The sequence below is a fragment of the Peromyscus leucopus genome, chromosome 8a (genome assembly GCF_004664715.2).
Source record: "Peromyscus leucopus breed LL Stock chromosome 8a, UCI_PerLeu_2.1, whole genome shotgun sequence".
In the NCBI taxonomy this organism is placed as follows: Eukaryota; Metazoa; Chordata; class Mammalia; order Rodentia; family Cricetidae; genus Peromyscus; species Peromyscus leucopus.
In genome coordinates, this window is record NC_051085.1 from 25,933,858 (window position 1) to 25,958,544 (window position 24,687).

At 41.5% G+C, this 24,687-nt stretch overlaps 1 protein-coding gene across 17 annotated transcripts in view; it reads right to left on the reverse strand.

Annotated features, from left to right (window-relative positions):
• The window catches only part of Ptprk (protein tyrosine phosphatase receptor type K), a 539,557-nt gene that overhangs the window by 497,708 nt on the left and 17,162 nt on the right, over positions 1-24,687 (reverse strand). The gene's annotated exons all lie outside the window — the stretch shown is intronic.

Consider the following 24,687-nt stretch of genomic DNA (forward strand, 5'->3'; position numbering starts at 1 on the left):
CCAACTAACCATGCTAGCCAGATCACATCATACCATGAGCATGCCATCCTCTACCTCGGATGAAGTAGGGCTCCAGCAAGAAGTTGTAAGCCAGGCTCAATTGGCCTTGAATTTTCCACGCAGTTTTTGGGGAAAGAAAAAAGAAATTATCTTAAAAAGCAAGTAGCGCCTCTCATCTTAAGTAATAAAAGACAGATTTTCATCATTTCACATAGTCTGTAGTTTTGTCCTTCTGTTAAATCTAAACACATAGAAATCACTGAAGTTCCGCCAATTAACTCTGCCAATATTTAAAAAAACAACAAAAAGGCCTTTGCTTAAAAAAGAAAAAAAAATAAATAAAAATGCAGTTCCAGAGACTAAACGACTAGGAGACTTTAATGATTAAGAACATGTAGCACTCCTGCAGAGGATTCGGTTCACAGCATCTGCATCAGAAAGCTTGCAACCACCAATAACTCCAGCTTCAGGGAATCGAAAGCCCTCTTCCAGCCTTTGCAGACACCTGCACATATGTGCACATACACAGACATACATACATAATGTCATTAAAAACAATAAAACTAAAGAATACATTTTTTAAATTCTGCAGTTTTGTATACTAAACACTTAGCATTTTAATTTCTTAATAGGGCTAGAAACTTACAGCCAGCAACTAACTACCCACTTCAGATCAGGAGACAAAGGCCTGGTGGTGCATGAATGGAAATAGACTTGCTCAGGAGGGGTCAGTACCCGGTGACTCCCCTGTGAGGTGTGTGCAGCATGGACCACAGTGAATTGCAGAGATTTGGCCCTCCAGATAACTTCCATAGCCCTTCCTCCCCGAGTTCTCAGCCTTCCTCCCTCTTTCTTGACCTGACCAACAATAAGTATTTCTTGTGTTGCTGATGTTTTGATGAATTACATTCATCCATTTGTTTCGAATTGTATTGGTAGTAATTGACTAAGAGCTAGTCCTTCAATTTCTACCATGAACCGTCATAATCAAACATTCTAAGCCTCTCCAAGACTGGCACGTTTAAAATAATTGGATATTATGGTTTTTTACCATTCCGATATAATAATATGACATAGAATCTCTACAAAATTAAGCAAACAATAAAGGGCTATTAGCCACATCAATGGGGGCTCTAAATGGATCATCTAACTCCTGTGAATTCTTCTCTCTTCTAAGCCAGTATATTGCCTGAAAATAAAATGAATAAGAGTTTATGAATTGTTCTTACATGGACTTTCAGGCACAAGCTAGAATTAATGAAATATGCAATGACTGAGAAGCTGTTTGTCTTAAGCACTTGCCCCAAGCGGTTCAAAGAAAACTGACTCCTGGCCTCTAATGGGACCTGGGCATGTGTAGAGCTTGAGAAATAGCCTCTAGCTCTCTGAACACAGGAGTATCAGGAAAATATCCACGGCTGTAACACCCAACACACCCTCACTGATGGACCTGAGATTATATTACAGTGGTTCATCTCATGTGGCATACTGCACTAGATGGTTTTCTCATCTGGCATACTGCACTAGAATGTATTTGGTGTTTGTTTTTAGACACAGTGTACTAAAACAGAAGCAATGAAATCCAGACTCTGAAGACACAGGATGTGAAATGAAGGAAGTAAGGTGGAAAGGACTAGATGAGAGACCAGTTTTGCTGGAAGTGGTGAAGGAATGTAGTGTGTTGACTCACTTTTGGAATCCCATCCCTCGGAGGAATGAGGGTAGCCTAGAGTTCAAGGCCAACCTGGGCTAGACTAAGGGGTGAGACCCGGACACAAGAAAAAGAATAAAGGTCTTTCTGTCTCTCTGTCTGTCTGTCTGTCTGTCTGTCTCTCTCTCTCTCTCTCTCTCTCTCTCTCTCTCTCTCTCTCTCTCTGTCTCTCTCTCTCTCCTTCCTCCTAATAAAGCTCTAAAAAGGTTTAAAAAAAAACAAAGAAAAGAAAAAAGAAACATGATCGTGCTTTTGTCTGTATTCTATTCCGCATCGCATCATGTAACATGAGCCTTTCTCAGTCTCCTTTGTAAATTCTCTGCTCACTCTAATGCGCATGTCCACTGACAGGCTAGGAGCTGCAAGAGGAAGAAACTGTAGGTGTTTTCCTCTTTGAGTTTGAGATAGAATGTAGGTAGAAAGACACGAGTCATTAAAGAGAATCTAAAGCTACTTTTCCTCCCCCCTTTGTTTCAACTCGTCATACTTTTCTTTTTTCTTTTTTTTTTTTTTTTGTGTGTGTGTGTGGTAGATAAGTAAATAAAAGTTGAATCGTTAGTGAAAGTGTACAACCCTAAGGAAAGCCCCATTGCTTCAGAACGGCCATGCTAATTGCATAGAATCTTGGACAGGGCAAATGAGTGGATAGTTGTGCAATATTTTTATTTGGGAGGCAACTGAAGTAAAGAAAACTAAAACATAAAAAAAGAAAAAAGAAAACACCTGCTTAAATAAAATGTGTACATCAAAAGACAAACAGAAGCTAGGAGACAGGCCCCAGAGAGATAATATGCTCCACTACCAATGTATTTATTCGTGGTGTCTGGGGTGCTGCAACAGGATAATAAACAAAGAGAGTGCCTCCTCAAGAACCACCCATTGACCCCACATCGGGTCAGTCGGTGATCATGTCATTGCTATCCCAGGACACACATGAACAGAAAGTGAGGTGCAAGGAAACAAGAGAATTTCTCCTCTACCGTTCCAATCAACAAGACTCCAATTGTTCTAGGCTGGGTGGCTTATTCTGGGAATTCCTCTAACAAGAGGGATCCGATAGCATCTGTCTCCTACAAGAAAAGGCAGTAGGCCAATGAGCAGCCCTCATTATCCCAGACAACAACAAATGAAGTCAGAGCAAGGAGGAACCAGGTGGTATCCTGCCCATAAAGCCGTTGACACATCAACACCCCACATCCCTCTTTCCTTTGCTGAGCCAAGAGAGGGGAACTTCCTTAGATACGGGACTCTTAATAAAAATAACATTCTGCTAATGTGAACCTCTATTAAGTACCTAAGTGAGGGCTCTTAATAGCATAGTGCTGCCACCAACCCCGACCATGAGCAAGGAACACTGCATTACGCTATAAAGCTATACGCAGATTTGTCCTACCAAACTTTTCATCCTGCCGACTCATTTCCATCTTGCCTCTACTACTGTGTTTAAAGGGGGGGGGGAGAAGAAGGAGGAGGAGGAGGGGGAGGAAGAGGAGGAGGAGGAGTAGAAGAAGAAGAAAGCTTTCATGAGAATAATCATTCAAAAGCCTAATTCTGACTTTTCCCTTCCTAGATGACAGGGGTTTTTGTTATTGTTGTTGTTGTTGTTGCTGTTGTTTTTCTATACTATCTTATTTTATCCTTCACTCATTCTCATATGACAGTTTTTTCAAAAGAAAAACAGCAGTGTATTTCTCACTAAATAATAATAATAATAATAATAACGTCTAATTATTCACTCAGCACCTTTTCCGTGGGATTCTGAGTCTGCAGTTTGACCGTAGTGATTCTGAGGCTAATTCCTTCAAAGCCGGAGTAACTTCATAAAGATAACCAAGGGAACAGAGAAAAAGAGGGGGGAAAAGTAACAGATAATTCATACACTAGTCCCAGGTGTCCCAATTATTATTACCCATGAGGCTCTGCGCTCACTGTCATCTTGCAAAAGATCATGGCTATCCTCTGTTAGGGAGAGCGAACCCCAAATAAAATCTGTGCACCCCATCGTTATGCAGACCTTGCACACAACTAGTTTAGAACTATACTCTAATTAAACTGAAACTCAAACTAATAGTAACGAACTAGTCTAATACAAAATGTCCACAGTCCAGTTCCCTCGGTTTGCCATTGTCCTCTGGTGTGTATAGATTTTATCTCTTTTACACAAATAATGGAAAGAGATTTGGTAACGCCATCCTGGGCAGGATGTCCTAATCATTTCCAGGGTCCGTCATTTCCTTTGCAATCTATTTTCTCCTCTTTGTGGTCCTGCTGCATATCCTTTGAGGCCTCCGAAGCATGTCCTAATTGCAAAGCAAAGCGTCCTTCAACCATAATAAATGATAGATGCCGGATGGACACTGGTACAGCTGTCATGTTATCAAACAGAACAAAGGAAGAGGAGGGAGGTTGTCTCTCATCTGGGGGTGACAGGCTTACTCCCCACCTTTCACCCTAAATTACACGCAGGCTTAAAGAACAGGTAGATTTCAGCCAACTTACATTTTCCCGCTAATAGCAGGCTGACTTGCAGTAACTGTTCTTCAGAATCTGTCAGATTCCCAGGAGTTTCTGTAAGTCATTGCAAAAACCGCTTGGAATCCTGGCTTAGTTTTCACATGAATTTATTGGGGCAGGGCTTGAGGCAGGGGAAGGGTGAAAGAGAGTCTCACTAGGTAGTCCTGGCTGGACTTAACTTGCAGTAATCCTCCTGCCTCTAGTTCCTGAGACTGGGATCACAGGTGAGTTCCACTTCTAAATAAAGTCAACCATTAACCTAAATAACTCCTACATGGGAGCTTTTCAAGTCAAACTATTCAATAATAGCCTCAAGGCACTAGACTAAGAGTGCCTGTGATACTACCTTCCATGTTGCTAGGCCCCTTATGAAGTTATAATACACATGGATATGATGCCTGGGGTCAGAAACAAATCAGGGAAGAAATTATTTCCCGACTAATCCTTCATAAAGCCCAAACTTTTAAAACACAAATAAGTCACTTGAAAATTGTTTAATGTTCTATTTTTAAAAACTGCTAAGAAAATACTGAAATATGCTACTGAAAAATAAAGACAGGCCAGAGAAAATTACATCATACACTTCAAAATAAATTTACGAGCTGGAGAGATGGCTCAGTGGTCATAAACAAGGACTACTCTTACAGAGGACCCTGGTTCTTTTCCCAGCACCCGTACGGTCGCTCACCACCATTCATAGCTCTGGTTTCAGCGGATCTGACATCCTCTTCTGGCTAAGCAGGCGCAAAGCAGGTATGTGACACACATACATACGTACAGGCAAAGCATCCTTACGTGTGAAATAAAATAAATAAATCTTAAAATTTAGTTAATTAATTTAATGATGATGCTGGAGTGAGAGCAGGTAAGATCTTACACTGCTCTTGCAAAGGACCTAAGTTCAGTTCTTTGCACCCATATTGAGTAGCTCTCACAATTTCCTGCAACTCCAAGTCCAGGGACTCCCAAGCCTCTGGCATCTGTGGATACTCCCACTCACCTGCAAAAGTGGGCATGTCACACACACACACACACACACACACACACACACACACATGCACGCACACACAAATAAATAAATTTTTTTAATGGTAAGATAAAGAAATTTAAATATTTTTAATGATGCAATAAAGAAATTTAATTGCCATGGTTTGTTAAAGTCAATTCAAATTTCTAATCTCAATAGTTCCCTTCCTTTCAGAAAATACAAGTCAAACCGATAACTCAAAGTACTGTTATTTAAATTTGCTTCAAAATACGTACAAACCTCATAGAAGTTAAATTTCCTCTCTTTAACCACAGACAATCCCAACAGGATGTTCACAGAATCAGAAGCATTAGATAGAGGTCTCTGAACCCACAGTGAAAAGAATAATCTACACATAACGAGTGGAAATTACAGCAAATTTCAACGCAACCCACAAATAAATGCAAGGTATATAATTACAGTTCAACTACATGATTATAAGAATTATCAGAAATACCTAGTAGTCTATAAAAATGTTAACCTCTGGCTTTGTTATAATCAAGCAATAATCACGTTTTTTAAAAATTACCTAAGTAATGACATCGTGAATTTAGACCAATTGTTTATAACAACACACAGTACACATTCATCATCAAGACTCTAAGGAAGTAAGCTGCCATCATGCTATCAAGTCGTATGCACCTCTACCATCATCAATTTCCAACCTATAAGGGGAAAAAAATGAGAGAAACTTTCCCAGCATCCAATACTAACATAAAGTTATAAATGCTCTTACTAAAATGCTTTATAGAACACACAATCCACTGGATATGCATGCATGGCCCAGCATGATAATGGACGTGTGTAATCCCAGCACTCAGGAAGCTGAGGCAGGAGGATCTGGAATTTAGAGCCAGCCAAGGCTACATAGCAAGACCCCATCTAAAATAAAGAACGAAAAAGGAAAGGTACACACACACACACACACACACACACACACACACACACACACACATACAAAGCTAATACTTACTTATCTAGTAATCGCTATTATTACAAGGGCAAGGTTCCAGGCAAGGAGAGGAAACATAGAAAACTCATGCACCTTGTAATGTGAAACAAAACGAAGGGAAAGAAACAAAGTAAAGCTGGCCCTGGTTGTTGTCATGGTGAGGGATGCTGAAGAGCAAATGAAGACCCTGTGGATGAACTATGGTACAACTCTTGAAGAATGGTAAGACTGGAGATGATGTCCACCATGGAAAAGACGCAGAGAGGGCAACGCAAAGCAAGCAGCCGGAGAAGAAAGAGCAGGTCTCCTGCTGGAAACACATTCCTAAAGAAAAGATTAGCAGGAGCAGACATACAGTAGTGCAAAAATGCCTTTGAAAGGAAGGCTAAGCGGTTTCCCCACGTCTCGGGCCCCAGGGAAGAACTCAGTACCGTTATTAACTGCTTTCTAAGCGCTGACACCCATAGACCAGTGTCGTTCTCAGCCTTGGCCAGAAAAACTGCTTCTTACCATGGGTAGCAGTTAATGGAAGAGACACCTGTCTGGGACACTGAGGGTAAGTGCTGCTGAGTGATAAGCTCTGGAGTGGGACAACAAAACCACCTCCAAAACTTTGGCTCTAGGAACTTTGCAGAAGCAGGGACATTAAGACTGGAGGTGCCTGAAGGGCAGGAAAGAGGACTGTGAAAGGCTGTCTTCTGGTCCTGACAGGGTGGCTTCCTTCACTCATGAAACAACAGCAGCTGTGGTTCTCTGCACAGGATTGGCCCTATCAGCATTCTCATATGGATGGAGAAAAGTTTCTGAGGCACACACCTCCTGGAGGAGCTACTGGCAGTTAATGGTTGCCAAAGGATGGGGGTCACTTCTCCTCAGTGGGGTGGCCGCTGGTAAATTGCCCATGCTTTAGTAAATAATCCCATGCCATGTTCACGCAGGCAATCCTAATTAAACTCAGTGGGTTACTTTAAAAGAAAATAAAAGATATAAAAGTAAGAAGGGGCTTGGTTGGGAATGATAAGGGGTGGAAAGAGACTGGAAAGAGGGTACAAGAGGTTACTGAGTAACGAGGGTGAACAGGACCCCACCCTGAGGATGAGGGAAGGCAGGACACTGTAACTGAACTGTCCTTCAAAGGCTGTACACAATGAGGGGTTGTTTTCCAAAAGCAACAACTGGACACTGCTGTCTGTCACAATGGGGAATAAATGCCAGGCATTCACAAGCAGCAGTTGTCTCCTCTGCCATCCATCAGAATGCGCCATTTATAACAGAAACAAAAGTAGGGAATTATCTTCTAAACAGAGGCTCCTCCTCACCTTTCATGTTGAATATGCTGGATAATTACAGCTGGAATTGCTCTTTGAAACGTTCTGAGCAACCCCCCCCCCATATTTATAGTAACTTCTGCCAATAGGTAGTCGTACTTGGCACTTGGGGAAGTGGGTGTTGAATGTGAAGTGGTTTAAAACAAAAATCATTATACTTAGTGTAATGGATTTGAAGCTTTTCTATACATTTAAGCGACATTTAATTCTTTAAAAATCTGAAAGCAAATTCTGAGGAAAAAAATATCAGCTATGACTTTAAAATCCAATATTTATTCTCTTTCAGCTTCCACTGACAAATGAAATGGTTTGAAACTAAAACAAGTTTACTTACATAGGAAAACTTACATGAAGACACAAAGTCCTTGATAGGGAAAAAAAAACTCTACTGCATGGTTGAAAAATCTTTTACCTATAATTCACATTCCTTTAGTTCTACATTGCATAAACATGGAACAAGAACACACTTTAAAAACAATTAGGTAACAGTTCGTGGAAACACTTTTCACAGTCCATAAGCTTGGAGTTTTAAAAACATTCCCTCAACCATTAATCTCAACGCCATAAAACGGAAATGAACTGTAGTCAAACTGTCCTTTGGACTACCAGCTCACAAATAACGACATGGAGACTTATTATTAATTATGAAAGCTTGGCCTATAGCTTAGGCTTGTCCCACTAGCTCTCGTAACTTAATTTAGCCCATTTATGTTAATCCATGCTTTGCTTCATGGCTTTTTACCTTTCTTCCATCTTGCACCTCCTGTTTCCTCTATGTCCTCTGTAGTCTCTCCTGTGCCTGAATTCATCTCCCCTTCTGTTCTCTCTGCCTGGAAGTCCCGCCTAACCTCTTCCTGCCTAGCTATAATGTACAAAAAGATTATTCCATAACAATCAACCTTTGCACATTAAAATCTGAGAAATTTAAAGACAAAGGTTTCACTTTGAAAGTGGAATACAGATTCATCATATTTTACCTAAAGCAATGAGTTTCACTATATTTCCAGGCTCACGTGTGATGTTCTGTGCTCCCATCACCTGTTAATAATAAACTGTGATACTCAGCTCAGTCATCCACTGATGGGTACCTAGGTTGAATCTATAATTCAGCTATCATGAATTGTGTCATAATAAACAGGACAGTGTATGCAACATCTTCAGGGTGAGTAGCTCATTTGATTCTTTTACTTTATAAACTCAGAAGTAATGCAGCAGAGTCACCTGGTACTTCCATTTTATTTTAATTTTTCAGTAGCCTCCACACACCAGTACTTGTTAGCTTTTGTTTTGTGGACAGTAGCCAACCTGACTGGGTTTAGAGAGAATCCCAGTGTATACCTGATTTGCATTTCCCGGATGGCTAATACTTTTCTCATGTCTTTATCTGCCAGAAATGTTTTCTACTAAAATTGCATACAGACATACCAAAATGCTCCCATGATGAGGGAAAAATGTCTTAAGTCACTTCAAAGCCAGGTTTGTGTGTGTGTGTGTGTGTGTGTGTGTGTGTGTGTGTGTTGTTTTTGTTTTTGTTTTTGTTTTTTTTTAAGAGTTTCAGCTTAAGAGTAAAGGCTAAAGCATTCACTAGTGTCTTCTGGTCCCAGGAAGAGTCCTGCCTGCAGCTCAGGGAATGTGCTGGTACCTGGGCTGGGAGCTGCTCTCACTGAACAGGATGCATATTCTCCTTCCTCTATGGTTCAAATGATTAAAGCAATGGTAACAGTTTTAAAAGTTAAAAAAAATGTTCATCATGCAACTCTTAAACATGCGATGTCAAATATCTGAATCAATAAAATGTCATTTTATTCTTTTCACCAGTGTTGAGTCTCTGCCCAGTTAAACATCACAAAATGAATGTAAGAAAGCCCAAGAAATCATTTTCATCTCCTTGCATCGTTAAAAAGAGCTTCGAGAGTGGTAGTTCCAGGAATGGAAATGCTTGCCCTGAGAGTCTGAGGCCCTAGATCAGTTCCTTGCGCATGGAAGGAGAGAATCAACTACAGGAAGTTGTTCTCTGAGCTCTGCAGGTGCCCTGTGGCACGGCTCCCCCTGACAAAGAAAGCATATCACACTACACTCTACATACCACAGTACACATTACACAAGACACACACACACAGTCACAGACACACACACAGACACACACAGACACACAACACACACATACACACAGACACACACATACACAGAGACACACAGACACACACAGAGACACACACATACACACATAGACACACATACACGCACATACACAGAGACACACACACATACTCAGACACACACACATATACACAGACAAGCACACACACAGAGACACACACAGACATACACACACTCACACACGACAAGTAAATAAATGGCAAAAGGAGCCTCCAGAAAGGAGACCAGGAACTTCTAATAAATTAATTTTGTTTTCCTACCCAAACAACCTACATGATATCAAGATTGCAGGAGATGTTTTAATAAATTCAGGAATAAGCCCAATTGTTTCCTAGAATAATCTCAATGTAGACAGTTATGTAGAGCATTTCTATCTGCATTTTCAGGGACAATCCTACCCTCACTGGTTCACTGTATTATATTTATATAGTTATGTCATTTCTTTAGGTTTCCTGAAGCACACGTTCCAAAAATATTGTCAGATTTTAGAAACCATTTTAAAACCCATAGCATTAAGTATATTTGTAAATAGCAATAAAAAAAGCTTCAAATTCATTGATAACAACAGTCTTAATTATTAACAAGGTTACTTTAATTCCAATATCATTTTTTCATTGCTCCCACTTTCTTCTTCCCAACCTTATATAAAACTAATTTCTCCAGAAGACGTAAGTCAGGGGCACACCACCACCATCACAGCAGCCTTGAGCAGGAATGAGGCCAGTGCTGGGGAGAACCAGGAAGGTGAGCTTGCTGTCATGTGAAAAGTTAATCCACGACAAGAAAAAAATCCAGCCGCGTTTGCTGACCCTGCTCATTCGGAACCATGAAATTGCTTGAGCCAGAGCAAACTGCCGAGCGTGACCAGAGGAGGGGATTCTGCAGACAGATCACTTCTACAGGGTACACCTCCGAGTGAGCAGCCGCGGAGAGTTCACAAGAGGCAAAGGAGGAGGGAGATGCCAGGGGCACCGTGCACACACCAGCCAGGCCCAGCCTGCCGGCAGCTCCATGGTCATGGGAAACCAGACAGACTTTCTGCTCGCACACCCCCAAGTCTGATTTCCGACTCTGCCACCCCCCAACTGGGGAATGAGATTTTTCAATTTCTGTATCTACATAGCTCCACACCATAAAATATACATGAGTCCACTGGAGCTCATTTGGGAGCTTTAAATTTTTTAATTTGCTTGGGATTCTACAGCCTGGAAATCCAAGACCAGGGTGCCACAAGGGCTGGTTTCTCCTGAAGCCTCACCTTGGTTTTCTGACAGACATCCCTTCTCCTCCCCTGTGTTTCTAAACCTCTCTAGGTACTCCCATTCCTGGGTTCTTTTCTAATGAGGCAGTAGTAACAACACATCAGAGTCCATCCTTAAGTCTTCATTAAGCGATCATGAGACATCTTTTGAAACAGATATACTGAGGATTGGGCCTTCAGTGAATGAACCTATGAGGACAGACTGGTCCACCAAAGTGTACAACACCTATACGATTATGATGGTGATGAAATGTGTTTTTACATATACATAGATTATGATCCTGATTAAATGTGTTTTTATATATACATAAACTGCCTGCCACATAGAAAGTCCTGTTTTGAAGGCTAACCATTAGGCTGATCGCCATTAAATCTCACATGTCTAATAAGCATTCACAAATCATTGCATCCAGGCTAGAAACTGGCACAGTCTTTAAGGTTTCTTGCAATGGGATGGGGGTATCTCAGGAGAAAATGGAGGAGACATCTTGCTGACAGCATTTATCTAAACTCAGTACCTGGGCAGCTAATATACAAATATTAATGGTCCCCAACCAGAAGCAAGCCAATAGATAGGCTTGATTTTTCGCACATTCCCAGTGCGACACAAAAGCTTTTTGTGTCTCGAGATTATGTGCAGATAAAGAATGCGGAAAGAATGTTTATAAGGAAGCAGACAACAGCAGTCTGGCTCCCCTGTGTCCACACTTGGCAGCTAGAATGCAGTCAAGGCCACACCAATAATTTCCCAATTATTTCACCTGCAGTCAGGTCCCAAGCAGAAATCATGGTGAGAACATAAGATTGATTGAGACACTCTCTTCGTAAGGACACCAATATCTACCAACCAAAACAAACATCAGGCTTAAATTAATCTATAACCTTTTTCCCCTATTATTTTTTCAAGCGCCCTTCACAATCCTGGCTGAGATTCTGTACCTCAAGCATGATAGATGGAGAACGAGATGGTGAATACATACAAAAACAAGGGAAGAGAAATCATCGTCTCAAGTGCAGAAAATTAAAGCCAAAGCCACTCAGTCCCATCAGCCTAAGTGTCAAAGCAACTTGAGGCAATGCAGCATCCATCCACCAGAACGATTCACTATTGGTCTTTCTTTCCAAAAGGAATTGAACCTAATTTTCTAATTGTTGTCCTCTGATCCTGTCAACCTTCCACTTTAAAATCTTCAATGCCCGCCGGGCAGTGGTGGAGCGCGCCTTTAATCCCAGCACTTGGGAGGCAGAGGCAGGCGGATCTCTGTGAGTTCGAGGCCAGCCTGGGCTACCAAGTGAGTTCCAGGAAAGGCGCAAAGCTACACAGAGAAACCCTGTCTCGAAAAACAAAACAAAAAAAAAAAATCTTCAATGCCATCAGGTTATCTGTAAGGAAAGTTACCACTCCTTAGACAAGGATCTCTAAGCTTCTTAATATACACTCTACAATGTCACCCCTATGGGTACCACCTTCAAAGACATGAACAAGTTCTGCTGATTTCGGTCTAAGCCCTTCACAGGCTGCTCTGTCTGCCTAAAAAATCTACTCCAGCGGCTGGACTATTCCCTACATAGCTTTAGCTCTTCATGTGGGAAGTACTTTGTAAGCAAATTCTATCACTCTCCTTCCACATGAGTAGTTTGCCTCTTAAAGGTGTGTTACCACAATACCTAAAACCTAGCACCATCATTAAATTTATCACACTATTAGAAATACTTAAGCATCTTGGGGGGTCAGGGTGAGATAGGGTTTCTCTGGGTAGCCCTGGCTGTCCTGGACCTTGCTCTGTAGACCAGGCTATCTTCTAATTCAAGAGATCCGCCTGCCTCTGCCTCCAGAGTGGTGGGATTAAAAGTGTGCACTCCCTTGGCCAGCCTTAAGCATGTTCCTACCTAAAACTGTTAACAGTATCTTACTAGGCAGTGTTACAGCGTGACTAAAAACTTCCCGCTGAAAGGTCCACATGTGGGAGACTTGTCTCAGCTACCAATGTTATTGAGATGACTGGATCATAAGAGTCCAGTCTTACCAATTGCTCCATTCATGAGTTCATGAACTTTTAGGAGGTGAGGCCTCACCGAGGAAGTAGATCATTAAAGTTTCCCTTTGGAGGGTTGATCTTGCCCAGGCTCTTCCTTGCCAGTCTCTCTGGATGGCATGAGTGAGCAGCTTTCTCCCACCTCCCTTTCCACCACCATCCCTTTCCACCATGTACTGCCTTGACATAAGGCCTCAAAGCAGAAGTGGGCCCAGCTGACCACAGAATGACTCTGGAACCCCAAGCAAATATGTCCGTCTGCCTTTAAGTCGACTGCTTTAGGGAGGTGAGTAGGTGAATCATTAATCTAAAAACCAAATTCCAATATTGGTGGTGGCTGAATTCATGCTTCTCTATAAGACAAACTTTTGCAGGGATTCATCCCTACCTTTTACTGCGGACATGGCCCTCAGCAAGGCAATCACGTGTCATGAAGACAATAGCTACATCACTCACATGCCCCAGATGCTAATCTCCTCCTTTAACTCTATTCAATTAATTCGCTCTCAGATTGTATCATTTGGTCTGAAAATACTCTGGTTTTTCTCTTCATCCCCCAGTTTCTTCCTTTGGAGAGATCCTAAGAATCCCCACCCATTTGCAGACTCTCCACACGGCCTTTCCTCACACTCCAACACGTTCTCTCCATTTTCGGTGGTGCACCTTGAACGGTTCTTTGGAAGACAGGAAAAGACTAACTGGTTACTTCTGTGACAACCCAAGTCGCTGTATGTGTCCCTTGTTCAGAAAGTGGTATGTCATGGACGACCAAAATATAAACACTGATTACATGGGGTAGGACAGGATGGGGTATGGAGCAGATGGAGTGGGATGGGGTGGGATAAGGAGGTGGAAGACGCATGGGGAGGGGGATGGGATAGATCGGTATGGATAGCAATGGGATAGAAAGGTGTGGGAAAGCGGAGATTGGGTAAGATCATGTGAGATGGATAGAATGTGTATTTTTATTGTTCCCTAATAGTGTGACAAGTGGTGGATCCCCGTTATTGGGTATCCTCTGCCACCAATGTAATAAACCAATCAAGCCAAATTAATAAGTCCAGATTTAATGAACAGAGCAAAGCAACTCCTGGGTGACTCTCAGGAGGGCAGGAGAGGAAGCATTAGCAAATATGGCTACTAGGTCTTAAGTAGCCTTTAGGCTGGTCTGGAACATCCCCCGGGGGAAGGTCCAATGCTCCGAATACTAGGTACTAGGCAACACATGCCAAAGGAAATCAAACATTTATTTGCCCTCTTTACTTTTCCCTAGTGCAAAGTCTACTTAACAAAATGTACTACAAAGTGAAACTTGAATACGAATGTCTCCAGCCTGCATAAACACACACCTGCACCACTTACTTAGGCTACAACCAATTCACAGAACGACAAAGAAAGGTTTTAAAGTCATCGGATCCAAATGTTTTCTTGTAACAGGGGTGTAAACTGGCATCCAAGCACTTTTCTTCTGCATTTCTTACCTAAAAACTCCAAAGGTAAGATTTATCACCGCTGACCCCTCCTTCAATGTTTCCCCCAACCTCCAAACAGAGCCTGTGCCTACCAGATCCTCTCTCCACAGCCCCTCCTCAGTGAGGTATAATACTTGCAGTCCTCAAAACCAAGAAGTAGCTTTCCTCCCCCCTCCCCCCCTTGCTGTTTTTCGTGACAGAATTTCTCTGTGTAACAGCCCTGGCTGTCCTGGAACTCACAGAGATCCCTGACTCTGCCTGGGATTAAAGGTGTGTGCCACCACAACCGGACAGCTGCCTCCCCTTGGTACTTTTAATGTTAAATGAATAAAAAGTAGCTACTAGACGCTGACAGTCGACAGATCGATCTGCTTCAGTTGGATACATGGCTAACCTCTGCACTGAAGCTCACTCTAACCATTTTCAAGAATAGGATTGAATTAAATTGGATCTTATATTTTAAAAGCTTTTTAAAAGCTGGAGTCTTGTAAGTTCTGACAGAGTTCCCTTTAAAACGAATACACCACACTTCAGATAAGACTACGGGCAGCCTTCTCCAATCAGTCAGAATTACAGTGTGTAAATAAGGAACAACTCTGAAAGTCCTGCCTGGCAGCTGCAGGCCCCAGCAGGAGCACAGAAGTTAAAAAAACACTCTGGGTTCCTAGAGGCGAAAGGTGAGAGACAAACACAATGGTACAACAGAAACAACAAAATGAGAAAGAATGTTTACAGGATTTGCCTTGACTCTTTGGGAAAGAAAAGAAAATATTACAAGCCTTCAATCGAAGTGGCACCATGCAGCCTCGCAGTCCAAAAGCGTTTCAAAACCTGCCCATGATTTTTTTTTTCTTTCTGGTAAACATTTCTGAAAAAGCCTGAAACTTGATTTAGGTGTGTGAAAGAGAATTAAAGTGTACCTCACCACAGTTTACAATCCACATTAAAACATCATAATGCCTTCCAGAGTACGTGGAGAGAAGTAACCAGTGAGTTCCTACTCTTCCAACTTGCCCTAAACAGCCAAATTGTAAGCATCTTTGCAATTAAAAAAAAAAATAAAATAAAATCCTCAGTTCTCTAGAATGTGCCCATTTCCAAGAAGAGAGCCCATTAAGAAAACAGAACGTTTTTCTTCCTTCTCTCCATAGTCTGCTACACATCAATTCACTGTGTGTGAGAGTGCTGTGTGTATGCAAACGTATCCCTTGGTGTATCATTTAGAGAAGTCGGCAGGGAAGAGCATCAGAGCAGGACAGCTTCTCACTCAAGGAAGCTAAGTTCCAAGGACAGAGAACCCTGACAGAAAGGGAACCAGGGTAGGAATAAAGCAGTTTAGATGAGAATTAGCTAAGTGTAATGACAGTGTTCTTAACGCGCGCGCACAAGCACGTACATTTATAAACACACTTAAAACTACAAAATAAATAGAAGTCCTATTGAAAGACATGAATATTCAACCACATTGACTAGAAAAGATGATGTAAGAGAAAACAGGAAAATATAACACGCAAATCTGTTTTTGCATCCTCTCAGTAACCTAATCCTTCAGAAAATTAAGGCCATAATGAAATGGAAAAGTCCACATTCTCTCCAGAGTATGTCTCAGTGAAAGGGCTCAGTGTGTGTTTATAGACTAGAGGACACTGTCCTCCACACTCTCAGAAGAGGCTTGTCTGAGGAAGAGGTCCGCTCTCAGTTTCCAGCAGAGTAACTGTTGGAAAACTTCAAGTTGCTAAATCTTGAGACAGAGAAGTTAATTGGGTAAGTGAAGAAGGTGGTGGAAAGTTCTAGTCAACAACAAAGAACAGTGAGCATTGACTGCAGAATACGGTGTCCTGTACTTCACCTGAGGTGTACCACAAACTTTGTGTCCCTAAGGTTTGTGTCAAAATGCTATGTGTGAGCGGGGCTTGGTGGCCTATGGTTTTAATCTCAGAGCTCCGGAGTCAGAGGAAGTGTCTTTGAGTTCAAGACCAACCTGATCTACATAGTGAATTCCAGAAGAGCCAAGACTCCACAGAGACCCTGTCCCCAAAAAAATAAAAGCCATGTGCAAAGTTACTGTGTAATACATATTTCCTGAGTGACAATTTGTATTATAAAATATTAAGGCAAATGAGCTACTTAATTGTAACTTAGAATACTTGGACTTAAGGCAAGATCTCTATATGACCTTAACATGTTTGTCCTACAGAGTCTAGAGACCAGAATCTTTTTATTATGTCACTTTTTGCAGTTTGGTGACCACCAACAGCATAAGCAGCCGTTCAAGTAGCCACCATCCGGGAAAGTGTACTCTTTTCTAAACAAACTCACACTGCCTCTAGATTTATAAAAAGCATTAAGAGTCACACAGGTAATAATGAACCAGTGGTGATCTCATGAAACGCTTTCCAATATGGCTTTTGGAACTACTACATGCCAGTTTTAAGAATGCAGTTTGTTATAAACACAGAAGACTAAAGTATCATTGATAAAATCTTACCAAAGCTTATTGATGGTGCCTGACATCACATTCACCAAGGAAGGCTCAATGAGAACGGGTAGCTCTGTAACCAGTAAAACACTACAGAGTGTAAGAAAATGTTTCTCTACAGGACAGTGCCATGCTGAGCATCGTAAACCAGAGACACTGCAAAGCCTAAGCCGCAGCATCAGGACCAGAACCTCTCTTTCTTTCTCCTGCCCTCTGCCTCTCACCCATCCTCTCCTAAACAAACCACAGCAAACAGACTTCTTTCCACCTCAAGTTGGCTAATGGGAACTGAAACTCCTTGTCCCCAAAGCAACAAGCCACAAGGCCTAGAAATAACTCTGTGTAATAGCTGACCATAAATTCTCTGCTCTACCTTGTCTATTAAGCCAGGATAGAAGATAGAAAAAAAAATTACAGGTACCTGGGAAAAGAGCACCTCACCTACAGTCTAACTAAAGTTTCAGCATGATAGCGGTTGCTTCCGGCCCCTCCCCATTTCCAATTGAAAACCTCCATTTTCTAGGAATTTCACCAGGAACCGAGTTCAAAGTAGCAGCCACGCACTCAACCTGTACTGCAGTCCAGTGTCTTCTGTGTTTGCCTTAACAAATTCTAACCCCACCCCAGGCATCTCCACTCATCAAAAAAGAAAAAGAAAATGTCTTCGTAACTTTTTGAGAGAGGCAACAAAAGAGTGTACATGGCTAATGTTAGGACACTTCACTAGGATCCTCCCTTGAGAAGCCTATAGCCACCCACCCTTGGGTATTCTAATTCTTTCCCTGAGCAGCAATTAACCTTTGTCCATAAAACCCATTTTAAAGTAGTTTTTAATAAATTCAAACTCTACCTGATACTAGCTACGACTGAAATGCTTTTCTGGTCCAACATCCTAACACCTGGATTTACTGAGTGTTGAGTTCAAAAAAGATTCAGGAAACTTCTCAGGCTGTTTGCTGAGTGTGAAGGCATCCCAGCCACCATGACACTATCACCAGACCCTTCTTCCAGAATGGGTCCTGCCCTGTCCCCAGTGAAAGGAAGGCCACGCAGAGATACCAGAAGAACCCTGGGGCTGGGGCGATGGGTCAGGGGTAACAGAGCTTACTGCACAAACATGAAATAGGTTTGAATGGCAGCACCCACTTTAAAAGCCTTGCATGGCCACAGACTTGTAATCCCAGAGCTGTGGGAAGCAGACATAAAGATCGGTGGGACTGGTTGGCTGCCAGCCTAGCTGCCGGTTCAGTTAGAGTGCCTGTCTCAGAGGAATAAGCCAAAGAGGGACAGAACAGGACACCTGTGAGAGCCTCCTCTGGCCTCTGGGCGTGCACATAAAGAAACGCGCACACGTGCATGCACACAAGCGGGGGACGTAAAGGGAGAGAGGATTGATCAAACAGACAGACAGACACAGGAAGAATCTAAATAGAAGCAGATCTTGCAGAGCTACGGGCTTAGTCCATTTCCATTAAGTAATCCTTGCTGTCCAGTCACGCTTCTACGCGACTCCATTTTCCACCAAGTCTAAGCATAAAACGGGCAGTTTTCTTGGGGCTCCGGGTCTGCATTTTGAAGACTCTGTGTCACATGAAAATTGATTAAGTAAATGGGTAGCAGCTGTGCCCCTCATGAAGAAGGAGGAAAGACACCAAGATTTCCACTCCTACAGCGACAAACACAAGGTTAGTTATAAACTTTGAACAACCATAACACGTTAGTTCTATGACACAGCCCTCCCACATACACAATGGTGTGTAGTTAATCATTGATGACATTGTCGCACGTCCATTGTCAAAATTAGAGATGACCAGATTCTATTCCACAGGCAGTTAAAATTTAACTTCACGGGTTTTTGTTTTGTTTGTTTTTAATGTACAAACAAGCCACAGCAGAACACTAATTTTAATTGATCATGGCAGAGTTTAGGGAATAAATTACATGAAAGTACGCCATCTTTTTTTAAGTACATTTAACTTAATTATGCCTGACTAAGTACAGTGGGAGAAAAAGACAAATTTTACCTAAATTTAACTGGAAATAAAATCATGCTAAATACTTGATATCCATATCCTAGTTTGAAATGAATAAACACAAAATTCACATTTCAGTCAAATATCAAAATGAGTCATACACTTTAAAATTCTGTTTTCTTCCCCCCTACCACAGCAAGTAACTAAGACAGATACGGCAAAGTCTCTTCCAAGAGATGATAAGTGGGGTACTGGGGTACCTGAATTGCAGAAAAATGTAAATGAATATGGTTTTTATACTTGAATCATTTCTTTCCACACAGAACACTTTATAAAACATGTTGATTAATGTATGTCCTGTACAGAACGCTTCTCTTGAACGGGTATGAATGCTCTGCTATCTGTATTCTGTATCTATCTGTAGTTTAAAAAAATAAAAGAAAGAAAAATGGTTCATTACTGTGGGAATTAAATAAATCCGCTGAAACTGAACATCACCCTATGTGTTTAACATGCTCCTCTCATCAACATGTTAAAAGGACAAACTCAAGCTTCCAGTCCAAGCATCCTGGCTTTCCAACTATGATCAGTGTGTAGCTTCAAACAGGTGGGCCTTCCCAATCTGGGCTTCTAGGGGCTCAAGGGCCTCTGGGCTGCCCTCCTTGAAGGGCGTGGGAACCTGTATATATAAAGAGATAGATAAAGAGAACTTCAGGTCTTGGAAGCATGCTGGCTTTGACTGCCCACTTACTCTAACTAGCTCCCTTCGGCCTACCGAAGAAATACTTACTCAGTTCAATAAACAACACTTGGCCAGGAGCCCTTCCACTGCCTCATTTGTATCCCAACATCCTCCTTCACTTTTAGCAAGAGCACGCAAAGGGGCTGCCAGGGAAACGGGCATCAGTGTTGCTCTGTCATCTAAAGGTTGAGAAATGACTCCGTATGAGAATGTCCAGAACTCTCTGCCTTCAAGATGCGTTCTGAATTATGAAGTGATGCCATAGTGGCATTCCAAATGCATAATATTCCTACTGTATCCTTGAGTTCGGACACAGAATAAACACAAAATGTTTAGTTAGATGCCCAGATAGAAATAGGTGGGTAGTAAGTTTTCTTCTTTTTTCTTTTCTATTTTGTCTTTTTAAATTTTTGAAATATTTTATTATTTTAAAAAGTGATGGTAGGTTTTCTGAGCCTGAACAGGGCAAACAGAAGACAGACCACAACCTTGCTTACTAGTAATCTTTTGCCTGTTTCTTGTTCGTTATTATTTCCTTAAGTCTTCCTTAAATATCTTTTTATGAGTCAGAACTGCTTAGATGTCCCATTGTGTATCACTGTGGATAGTTAAGGCATGTTTTTTTCCAATGAAGGTTTATTTTATTTATGTTGTTTTGTTTTAGAATTAAGATACAGGTTTGTTTGTAAGACAAATGTGAATAATGAGCTCTTTCAGGTATATCCAAAGTACATCTGCCTGCCATTATTTTGCCAAGTGTACCACCAAAATAGAAAACAGAAACATAAATAAAAACCACAGCTTCCATATTCTGTCTCCTGTTACAAACAAGAAATAAAAGACTATATAAAATGTTCTACAGGAGTTATCCCCACTCCCGAAAGCATTGATTTGTAAATGAATAGACCTGGAATTTCTTGAAGACACTTAAGCCACCTTCCCTAGTTAAAGCTGGTGGTCAACTAGTATTTGAAGGGCCAAGAGGCAAGTCTTTGCAATGAGAGCACCTTACATTTCTATAGGCCTTTTAAGGCTGAGAGTGCATAGTCTACCTAAGTCGTGTGATCTGAGCCTAAGCATTCTACTCATAGATACACAAATGTGAGTCATTATTATTGCAATGACTTGATCTTAGGGTCTTCAAATACTTAACTGACTGTCTGGTTTTATCAGAGAAAGCTGAAATAGGTATTATTTAAAGAATTCCCAAACCCAATATTTGTTTGCCAAATGGAGCAAAAAACCCTGTGCTTTGTATGGCCCACTGATATACCACAACATAGAGTTAAGACAATGACCCTAAATTGTGTACACTAGGGTTCCTATGACCAATTACCTCTAGGGATTATAGTAAGCCTTGGATGGTAGGTGCCATGGCTTTCCCACTTTTGGGCTTAGCCACAGTTAACTCTTCATTCCACGCTGTAGCCCAGGACACAAACACACAAGAGAAAATTCCACTCAATTCAAGTTACATGAAGAAATACTTGCCCCGACTCCTCTACTCCTCTACTTGGGGCACAGTTAGGTTATTTTTACTATTTTAATATATATATATATATATATATATATATATATATATATTCTTTTCTAGTAATTTCCTTGCTGAATTGAGCCCAGCACTGACAAGAAGAGTAGTTTACATACAATTTGAACTTACTGAGCTGGTCAGAAAGTACTAGACTAGTGCCAGACTCAAAGAAACATGAAAATATCTGTTATTAAAATGTGTTTAAGTTTACATTAGCAGACCCAAAGCATTAAAAAGGGATGTGATGCTTGCTTTCAGAAGGACAGTCTAGACCGAAAATAGCAGCCCAGTGATATATATCCCAGCAGCCGGGATGGCTGCCCCGAACTCCAGTGACATCCGGATGCCAAGCCTGACACTATCATGCTGCCTCAGTAAATGAGTAGCTAAACAGTGAGAAATGAGTTACAGGTCTTTAGCAGGCCCTACCCACTAGACCAAATGCTGAGACACCAATTCACACAGATTAGAAGTTGCCTGTCAAAATCATCTGCTCTACAATGGGTCACTCTGGTTAATGTAGTCATGAGATTAACTGAGAAATAGGAGGTTGTGGCCCCTGGGAGTAGCTTGCTGGCCTGACCAACAACAAACTAGCAAGCATATCTGCAATTATACTAATTCAGCCACCATTCCACATATCAACTAATTGTTCCAGTGTTAAGTGTAAAGATGAAAGATCGGGAACAAGGTTGATTGATCTCGGGCTGTACAGCAGAAATTAATTTTTAACATTGCATCCCTGGGAGTTTATATTAACAAATGTCTCCTTCCTGCAACCACAGTAAGTGCAAAGATCAAAGTTCCCAGACAATTCAGGGCCTCACTGACATTAATTTTGAGTAATATCTGTCTCTTCTCCTGCTTTGTTTTGTCAAAGGCTGAGAAGAACAAGGAAGAGTTAAAAACGAGAAGACTTTTGTTATGAAATCAAGTTTAATGATGTAAAACTGAGAGCTGGGATGCAGCGCAGTTGGTACACTGCTTGTTGAGAATGTCGGAGGCCCTGAGTGTGATCCCCAGGATCCCATCAAACCAGCACATTCCAGAGGCAGAGACAAGACCATCAGAAACCACAACAAACTGGACAAGTTAGAATCTTCCCGAATTCTGGAAATTATACATAAAAGAGGAAAAGTACTTTTTTTCCCAAAATACTAGTGAAAAGACTGTATAAAACCTACAGAAATCACACATAGAAAAGCTCTGTCAGAAAAAATTCGATCACTGGGAAATACCACTTAGTTAATATACAAGTGTTCTTCATCTTAATGTTGCAACCTTACTTCAAAAAGCCCACTGTAGATGTAAAATATGATGAGGCAAAAATGCATGTGACATAACTAAGCCCTGAAGAGTCTAGGCTTAGCAACACACGCACACTTTGGTGATGCCCTTCAAATTCCAAGGGACCAGAGGGACTGCAGCTCAGAGCCACTCACCACTGTGTGAGTAAGGTACCACACTTAACACATGTGTCATACCTTCCCAAAAGAAGAAAAAAAATGTATACATGTGTAAGGTATATCAGAAATTTGTGTTGGTATTGTGTCAAGATAGGGTCTTAGTACGTAGCCCTGGCTGTCCTGGAACTCACTATGTAGACCAGGCTGGCCTCGAACTCACAGATATTCACCTGCCTCTGCCTCTCCAGTGCTGGGATTAAAGGTGTGAGCCACTACACCTGGCTTAAGAAATATTACCTAGTGCACACGAAAGTATAAAGTGCTAGGCAGAGCCCAACACATGAGATGCATGTGTTTTCATTACTGTGGTACTAATTCTATAGGGTATCTTGGAAGGACATGGAATATTCCCATCTTGCAGAAACAATCATAAGAATGTATGTTACAATAACATTTTACTGCTGTATCGGCAGAGGTTCGTAAATTTTAAAACTCAAATAATCACCTAACTTTAGCTAATGAAAACAATTTTGAAAAGATCGGTTCAGTAGAAAAGCTAGGCAAGGTATAGTATGCCTATAAAATCCCAGCATTCAGAGGGCTGAGGCAGGAGGATGTGAGTTCTGAAACGGTGTGGGCTACATAAGGAGATGGAAGAAAGGAAAGGGGGGGCGGAGTCTGTGGAAAATCATAAAAGAAAATGATCAAATTAAAACCTCAAATACAGCCTCGAGGTGAGAAAGTTGGGGCTCAAGAGGTGGTTCAGCAGTTAAGGCTGATCATGCCCACTGTGGCCCCAACTGTCTGTAACTGCAGTCCCACATGCAGCGCCCTCTTCTGGCCTCTGGCAGAACTAGGCACACAGGTGGTGCACACACATCCATGCAGGCAGAACACCCATACACATAAAATATATATATATTTTTTTTTAATTTTGGAAACACATGCTTTTATGTTTTGTTTTAAAATATAGACTTTGTAGCTGTTAACACTTTCATAATACATCCTTAAAAAATCAAGTCATACAACAATGTGCAGCAAACTTGAATATAAGTCCATTTATGTTTAGTGACAAGTTCATTCTCACAAAAATTTCTGAGTAACTTGAACATAGGAAACTTTCATGGGCCACGCAAAATGTTCAGTATAATAATTTTAAGACTATGACTTTTCGGGGTGTTTTGCATTTCTGTTTCTCTCTCTCTCTCTCTCTCTCTCTCTCTCTCTCTCTCTCTCTCTCTCTCTGTGTGTGTATGTGTGTGTGTTTTCATGTGCGTGCTCACATGAAGGCCAGAGGACAACTTGCTGGAGTCAAGTCTCACCTTCCACCACAAGTGGCCAGTGGATGGAACTCCAGTCACGAGGATGGAGCAGTGGTTCTCAACCTTCCTAATGCTGCGACCCTTTAATACAGTTCCTCCTGCTGTGGTGACCCCCAACCATAAAACTATCTTTGTTGCTCCATCCTAACTGTAATTTTGCTAGTGTGATGAATTGTAAATATCTGATATGCAGGATATCTGACGTGTGACCCCTGTGAAAGGGTCGTTCAAGGGGTCATGACCCACAAGTTGAGAACCACTGCAAAAAGGTTTGTTCTCATAAACTATCTGTGGCTGTGGAATATTCTGTTTTATAAGATGGTGCTTAGTGAAAAATATTCTCATAATTCCAAGACATTTTTTTTAAAAGCTTGTCCTTTTATGTGGTGGTAGCTGGCTTTGAATCACCGGCCCCTAAAGAAAGAGAGCTTAAAATATCATAAACCATGGGTAACCATAGACAATCACATTGTTCTCTGTGAAAGGAGTTAGGCAGAAAGCCATAGGACTAAAGTCCAAGGTGGATGCTCTAAAAGGCTTGGACCAACAAGCTGAGCTCTCTACTCTGAACTTCTCTAGATGCTCCAAGAGTCTGATACACAGAGATCTGGTCAATTTTTTTCTTCATCTTTTTTCTCTATGCTCCACATACTGGCCGGCAAGCAAGGGCCGTGTATTAAATATTTGATTTTAACCAGGCTGACATGAAGGGAAGGAGACAAGTTCAGCCTTGCACGTTTTGCTGAGTGAAGAGGCCACTCGCTCCCCAGTCT